We start from the raw sequence: 8,784 nt of genomic DNA, 5'->3' as shown, positions 1-8,784 counted from the left end.
TACTTCTAAGCATATATTTTAGCATTCACATAGACATATGAGGTTAACAATTAAGTGATGTTCATGCAACCTAATTGCCTTCCAATTAACAGAAAACAGTAGTGATTAATACATAAGGTTCTTTAACAAACTTAATTTAATAAATCACCAATAGACAATTAAGCAAAAATCAATAATTAAACCATAGGAGTTCTTTGGTATTCCCCAAACAGAAACAAAAACGAGTTTAGCTCATAGTTGCAGTAGAAACAAGCATAAAAACAAAGTTTATAAAAGCAAACATGTTTAATTCCTAAGTCTAAGTGGTAGAATTAACCTAATTGCTTGAATTCTTCCAACTCTTGAAGCCTAGGGTTCCTTAGCGCCTTCTGAACCTTTTATTCGCAGCTGATCCTTCAAAAATCGCCAGGAATGCCTTCTCATGGAATAAGGATTCGTCTTTTATAGATATCCCCAAACAGAGGGTACTCGGCGAGTAACAGAATCAACTCGCCGAGTAGGTCAATACTTATCCGTCTTGAATTAGCAGTCGTATTTATCTTCTGGCACATCGTTATGTACTCGCCGAGTAGGGTCGATTCACTCGCCGAGTAGGACTCCTTCTTTCACTCTTTTATCTTCACTTGCTTTCCTTTTCTCCTTTTTGCCTCCAAACATATCTTTTGGACTGAAAACACGATTCACAACATTTTAAGTACCTTTTGTCCACATTATTCTCATAATTAATCAAAAATAACTAAGAATATACGTTAAATAATTAACTAATTATGCACATATCATATATATATATATATATATATATATATATATATATATATATATATATATATATATATATATATATATATATAAGGCCCAGGGGTACCATATAGTTATGCTAAAATACAGTTATAGGATTTTTTACAATAACAAATAATTTAATTTGAAGTGTTAATATATACCAAGTCAATGACAAACAGCTCTAAAAACGCTAGACCTTGACTAAAAGATGGGCAAAATCACGACTAATGGTTAAACATTTCAATTTAAATTACATGTTATCAACCTAGACTTTTGCATTTCAAATAACTATATGATACCTAAGGTTTCAACAAAATTAGTAAAGCCATTATTTAATGAAATTAACACTTAAAAGGTTTTAGCCTATCATTAGGCTAATCTACTATAATAAATGAAGGTTTTTTTGCCACATGTCCTCTTCTCATTCATTTGGACACATGGCATTTTCTAGAATTTTTAAATTTTTTATTTTCCACTTGTCATTTTATTGTATTTTTCATTTTATTAAATTAAAATTCAACATTTAATGTGTAAGGTAATATATATGTAAAGTATTTATTAGAAAAAATTTATATATGTAATGTATTCAATACATTAAAGTCTCATTAGTTTTAATAATTCAAAATTTTCTCATTTTTCTTATAAATTCAAACTTTTCAAATTGTTAAAATTTTATATTTATTTTTTTTAATTAAACCCATGTAATACATGGGTCTCACACCTAGTACAAACAATAATAAAGTATAAGTAACGAAAACTTACAAGAGTGAAGGGAAACACAATCAAGGAAAGAAGGATGCACCAGGAATAATTTAAAACTTATATTACGACTTCAGAATATTTTACAAGAGGGAGAAAGCAAGTTGGAAGAAATCTTCTAGCCTGCCTAATACATAAACATAACAGCCTATATATAGGCCCGGATTTCAAACCAAGTTAAAAAAAACTATAAAATACTACAAGAGAATAATTGAGTACACTGTATGATAGTCGGCTAAACAAATATCTTCATTATTGTAGCTTTATTAAAGCAAATAGAGAATATTGACATGTGTAGAAATTTTCACCATATAGCCCTCATGCTTTTGTCTTCTTCTTTTGTAGCTTTTCCAATATCATGTCTTCAATAGTGGCAAAAGCATCTTCCACAGTGAAATCATCCATAATGTCATTGGTATCATCAATTGGTTGAGATTCTCCTTCTAGAAAATTATCATCATTGCCTGTAGATAACATGGAGCTGTTGGATGATTGTTTATTGAGGTTTTGAAGCAGACCTTCTTTCATTTGACGAAAATAAGTCTTGATAATTTCATCTTTGATGGGGAGGAATTTCCTTGAGCTTTAATGGAATTTAAAACTTTTTCATAAGGATTAAAATTGATGGATTGTTCCTTATGGGATAAAAATTCTTTTTCAGATTTATATTTCAAAATTGCTTGATTGATATTATCAATCGTTTGTTTTGAGTTTATCTCATTTGAGGTTGGATCTTTTTGCAATATTTTTGCCCAAAATTTTGTAAGATATGATCTTAGAAAGATGGGAACTTATTAGGACTATAATCAACTTCTGGGATCCACTTCCAAATCCAAGGAAAGGAAAATTCTATGAAAAAGTGTAGGGTAGGTACTACTTCCCTTCCTGCATTGGAGTGCTCAAGAGCCTCCTTGTATTTTGGAGCTACATGAAGTCATTCAACATATAAAGATTTGAAAGGTTCAGGGAGAATTTGAACACTTGGGCCATATGATGACTACCATTGTGTAAACTAATTTGGCAACTTTTGTTTATAAACTTGGTCACAAATTTTGAAAAACCAAAAATGTTTCTTCTTTGGATTTTCATAAAGAAAAGCTTTTTAAAAGCTATCGTTATAATCCCATAAATTATATTCTATTAAGATTTTTTGTTCAGGGTGGAGAAATTCTCGTTCCCTGAGGGTGCTCAAACTCATTCTTCTGCAGATATCATCCTTTTGAATATTACTTTGCTGAAGTTATAAACATTTTTGTCTCCTGAAGAGGAGAAATGTGAAATTTCACATGTACCTGTAGAAATTAATATATTTTCATAATAATTTCGTGATTTGTAAGAACATGTTGCGTATGACGTACTATCCAGATATATGGACAATAAATTCTATGGATCATTATTGTCCTCAAAATATAACATGACATCCTTATCTTCTAAAAGAATTACTAAATCTTTATGAGGAGTTAAAATATATTATGAGGACTCATCATTATCTTCCTCAGAAACTATTTTTGAGAAAGAATGATTATTATCCTTTTATTGTTTCAAGAACTGTATAATGGATCCCCAGGTTTTGGCATATTAGATGATGATGGTTGGGAGGCAATATTTTATGCTATTAGCAAATGTTTCTCATGTTGTATCAGAGGATGTGATCCTCTTCCTTTGCCACCTCTATTAGGGTAGCCACCTCTTCCCCTATTGGAGATCATCCTACAAAAATTAATTAAGAAGTAATAATTCTTCAGAAACCTAAGATGAGCCCCTTAGGCCTATTAGTCTGACTCTCAATAAATGAATTCGTCTAGTATGGCGAATACGATCAATGATATTTGTGTTTTTTGTTGGCATATTATCCAATAAATTGGTTATTTCAACTTTAGTTTCTTTAATCGAGTTTCTTGTATTAAAAATATCATTAGATAATTGTTTTAAATGCACATTACTCATTTAAAAATTCCCTAGTTAGAAAATCAGGAATACTATTATCTTCACCTTTTCGATATATTATCGTAAAATCAAATGGTTCTAAATGATCTTGTCGTCTGGCAAACATTTGTTTAGATACATCATGTTTAAAATGCTTGTTAAACATAAATTTTTCTGATTGACAATCAGTAATTACAGTAAATTGTTGATTGTAAAGATCATCTCGAAATTTTAAAACACATTTTACTATTGCCAGAATTTCTTTGGCGGTAGTAGCATAATTCTTGTGAGAATCACAGCACTTTCCTGAATGACCCCTCCATAACCTATATCGGAGGCATTGGTTTCAATAATTTTTTCCCAATCTAGATTTGCTAAAGACACACAAGGTAAGGATTTTACATTTTTCTTTTATTCTTTGGACTGCTTGAGTATGAAGATCAGTCCATGGAACAGGTTTCTTTTTTAGTCTATCATATAAGATAGATGTATCTTTGACTAATTCTTTATAAAAATATGATATATAATTTATGCTACCTAAAAATCTTTGTAATTGAGTTTTATCAATAATTTTGTCAGGAAATTTAGAAGCAAACTCTATACTTCTATTTATAAGAATAATTTTTCCTTTTTCTATATTATGGCCAAGAAATCTGATTTTAAATTGTAATAAAACCATTTTGGGTTGGGATATAACTAAACCATTTTTTTTTCTATAATTTGTTCAAAAAGGTTTAAATGTCTAAAATGATATTTAATGTTTTTCGAAAAAATCAAGATATCATCGATGTAAACTATCATGCAATTGCTATGAGGATAAAAAAAATATCATTCATAATATTCTGAAATTCAGAAAGTGCATTTTTTAAACCAAATGACATAACATTCCATTCATATTGACCAAAAGGAACATTAAAAACAATCTTATATCGATCCTTTTCATCAATTTAAAATTGCCAATATCCTGATTTTAAATCAAAATTTGAAAATATAATTGTTGTATTTAATCTATCTATTGAATCTTTTTTATTTGGAATTGGATACCTAATCCACTTTAAAACTTTATTCAAAGGCTTATAATTTATTATTAGTCCGGGAATTCCTCTTTCTTGTTCTGAATGTTTATTAACATAAAAAGCAGTACAAGACCAAGCTGATTTAGAGGGTCTAATTAGTGATGATTCATTTACAAGGGCGAGCATTGGTTGGAATATTTCTTTCATTAAAATTGTCTTCATATGGAAGATGAATTATATGTTTCTTTCTTTCCCAAAATGGTTTATTAACGTGAGTATTTCTTTGATTATTCATTATTTGATCAATGATTTGTGATTTTAATTCAGAATCATCTATATTTTTTAAAATAGATAAAATATATTTATCTAAAATGTTTATTTTTAAATTATCCTGAAATTGTGATTGAATATTTATATTTCATCATCACATGAACAATTATTTTTATCTATACAAAAACAATTATTTTCTTCTTCATTAGAACTACTTCAAGATGTATAAATTTCTTCATCCGAATTTATATTTTTTTCATCATTAGATGAGGATTCTCCCGAATATTTAAAAGATTTCTTTTAATTTCTCTTTCATATTATCGTCTAGATTTAGATTATTAATCTTTTTCTTTATTTTACATTTATTGGCAAAATGAACAATTCGACCACATTTATAACAAGTTGGTGGATTATCTTTATTTTTTTATTATGTTTTTCTTTTCTAAAAGATTTTCTTTTAAATCTATATTGTTTTTGATTTTCACTATATTTTTTATATTTTTTAAGGATATATTCCTTTTTAGATTTCTTTCTATTTTTTGAAGTATCAATACCAAATTGTTCACAGAAATGTCCTAATTGTTGTCTTTCAGTGAGTCGTAGTTTTTTAATCTGTTGACTCAAATTTATTTCGTTGCATAAAGCTAAGCCTTTTTGAGTACATATTACTATAAGTTTTCCATATGAATAATTTTCATAAGAAATTTTACGGTGATTTCATTGTAATTGTTTCCTAACTCTTTCCTCAAAGAGTGTTGGGAGACTATCAATAAATTTTTGTTTCCACTATTTATTATTAAAATCATTTAATTCTAATACTCTACTCATGAAAGTATCTTTATACCATCTAAATGACGTTAAAATTTTACATTTTGTACCATTTAGTAATGTTCTAGTATTACCAGAATTATATGACCATTTACCAGAAAAATGCTCAATTATACTTAAAAGAAGTGTATAAACTACATCTTGGACTATTGTTGAAGTACCATCTTCATTTTTAATTATTTTAGTAGAATTGTAAATCTGAATTTTATCTGACTAATCTAGATAATTATCCCACCAGCCTTTTAATTGGCCAGTAAAACCTGCTATTATCATTTGAGCAACTGTTAAATCAGTATTTCCTAATTGTTTTGCACTGGTAGCATACAAAGTCATTCTTTGAGTTAACAAATATATTTTTCTTTCTATAAAACCATCTAAATTTCAGTTATAGACGTTTTTACCATTATAACTACTATCTTGAATAAACTCTTGTACTTCAAATAAAACATCTTGAGGAATAGGTCTATTGTAATAGTATTTAGATTGAACGGGTTTTCTAGCAAATTTATCATCATAACTTTCATATTTTATGTAACGCCCCGATCCTCGGGTATTGTTTTAAATAAGATTTCTTGGGTTAAGCTCTACTCGACGAGTAGCAGCGGGGTGAGATCGCGTGTTAAGTGACTTACTCGACGAGTCCATATTGGGACTCGGCGAGTAGGAGCTGGCAGATGAAACTCTAAATCCCGGGGTTTTGCACCCTATTTAAAGAAGCACAAGCCTCTTTCAGCCTCTTTACAGTCCCTTGAGAGCTTAGCAAAACCCTAATATGTGTGTGTGCCCATTGTGTGTTTGAAGCTTGAAAAGAGGACCTTTGGAGGGAGAAGGCTTGGAGGAGAAGGAGATTAGAGCAAGTAGAGTGTGGGAATCAACACTTATCTCAGTTATCATCTTCTAGAGGTACCCAAATCGCCATTTTCCTTGTAGATCTCTTCTATTGGTTGAGTTTTAGGGTTTTTTTTATGGAATATTAAGTTGATAAGATGAGCTATGGGCTATATCTGAAGTTGTAACTTCAGATCTCGACCCTCCTTGGATTCTAGAAGCATAAAGTTACAGTTTTGGTCATGATTGAGGTCCCTCTTGAGCATGAAGCTCCATTAAGAACTTAAAATAGGCATTTAGAGCCTTTATAGCCATGCATGCACGTAAAGTTTGCAACTTTACGTGAAAAGCATGCCCTAGAAGCTTGGATCTGTGATTTGGAGCCACTGCATGGCTCAAAACATGTTTGTATGGAAAAAGGACTAAATGGACTCGGCGAGTCGCAAGGTCGACTCGGCGAGCCATATGAAGATGGTAAGGAACTCGACGAGTTGGATGAACAACTCGGCGAGTCCGATGAAGATTGCCTTAAATTCGACGAGTTGTAAGAACAACTCGACGAGCCGGATGAGATTTCCCCAAGTCATGTATGCATGGGTATCCATCGAGTTTCATAAGGACACCCAACGAGTGGCTTTAGAGTTCGATCGTAAACTGAGGGAACTCGACGAGTCACTCCATGACTCGGCGAGTGGTCAATAACTTCAAGGAACTCGACGAGTAGCCAAGGGAGCTTCGCGATTCAGGGTCAACATGGACTGTTGACCTTGACTAAAGACTTTGACTTTGACCATAGGATGATTAGTTGACTTATGGGTTACCTTGAAAGGTTGGGGAAACTTATAGTGTGATTATGTTGTATTAATAGGTGGTGAAGTTTTTGGCAGTGATCCGAGGGTTGGAGTTTATCTACCTAGTCGACATCTGTGAGGTGAGTTATCCTCGTTATATTCATAGGGTCTAAGGCACCAAGGTCGGCCCTTTAGTTGTTATCTGGATGATGATATGCTATATGTGGTTATGATCTGTTAGATCGGTAATAGGATAGACATTATGTTATGCTCTTATGATCCGTAGGGATTGGTATGTTAGTGACCTGTTAGGTCAGTGCTTTAGTTATGAGAGATTGCTATGATTGATGATCAGTGTGATAGATATGTTGATGCTTGTATATGCCACTATATGTTAGTCATGTGCACATGGTTATTTGTTGTTGGTTGGGTTGAGGCAGTCCTGCTTTGTGCTAAAGGCCTACATACCCTATGAGCGGTCCGGGGAGACTGTAGGACCATGTGGCGGTCCATTCATGCCGAAGGCTCGGTATAGATCCAGTTAGACTGTAGGCCTGTAGAGGCGGTCCAGTCAGGCCAATGACCCAGTATGCATGTTGTTGATTGACTTGTTGCATGGTATCTCTGTATGGTATGGGTATTTTGGGGGTAGCTCACTAATCCCTCGGGCTTATAGTTTTCCGTTTATTTTGTCAGGTACTCTAGGAGATCGTGGGAAGGCGAATGCGTGACCGTACTGCTCCTCATCCTTATGATCTATTTTGGGACATTCTGATTGATATTGATTCGAAAATGTTTTGTAAACAATTACTATTTGTTTTTATTGTTGATTAAAAAGTTAATTTTTGGCGTAAAATTTATGGGTGTTACATTTTATTTTATTAATACGTTTATTAATATGTTTATCATTATTACTATATGTTATTATTGTTGGTTAAAAAGTTAATTTTTGGCATAAAATTTATGGGTGTTACATTTTATTTTATTAATACGTTTATCATGTTCAGTTTTAGACTCGGAATTATAATCTGATTCTTCAATTTTATTTAAAGTATTTATACTTAAATTTTTAGGTTTTTTTAATTTTTCTAAAATTTGATCTAGTTTTGTTTCACTTTTTAATTTTAAATATTTTATTTCCGAAGGAGGTTGGAATGTTGTCATTATTTTCTCCTTAATTAGTTGTGTTTTCACAATTTGAGATTGTTCAATAATTTTGCATATATTTTCCACCTTTTCTTCTATAGCAAGAATTTTTTCTCCAATAATTATAGAATATAAATTGGTAAAATGATTTTGTTGTATTTGTTGGTTAATACGTTCAACGGTTATTTGTAAAGTATTACTTTCAACTAGTTTTTTTTAAGCAGAAATTTTCAAACTTATATTTTCTCTAGAAATCTAAAAACTTTGTTGGGGTGGAAAAATTGATTTTTGTATATTTCCATTTGCAAGAGTATATTCTCTTTCTAATATATTTAAATAATTAACTATATACTTATTAAAAAACCATGGAACAAAATATATGATTTTGTTAATCTTTGATAAATAAGAATAAAACTCATCTTGTATAATTGTCAATTCTT

General features: G+C 31.0%; 1 long non-coding RNA gene across 1 annotated transcript; it reads right to left on the bottom strand.

Moving 5' to 3' along the window:
- Positions 1 to 153: 153 nt before the first annotated feature.
- Positions 154 to 1,658, bottom strand: LOC145052660 (uncharacterized). The gene is made up of 2 exons (XR_013684124.1): positions 1,543 to 1,658; positions 154 to 667 (listed from the first exon to the last, which is right to left on the bottom strand). It is a non-coding gene; the product is annotated as an uncharacterized LOC145052660 (long non-coding RNA).
- Between the last annotated feature and the right edge of the window lie 7,126 nt (positions 1,659 to 8,784).

The sequence above is a fragment of the Lactuca serriola genome, chromosome 5 (assembly GCF_051521515.1).
Source record: "Lactuca serriola cultivar US96UC23 chromosome 5, Lser_US96UC23_V15, whole genome shotgun sequence".
Taxonomy (NCBI): Eukaryota; Viridiplantae; Streptophyta; class Magnoliopsida; order Asterales; family Asteraceae; genus Lactuca; species Lactuca serriola.
The sequence above is the reverse complement of the archived record's forward strand: the minus strand, read 5'-3'. Positions and strand labels throughout refer to the sequence as shown.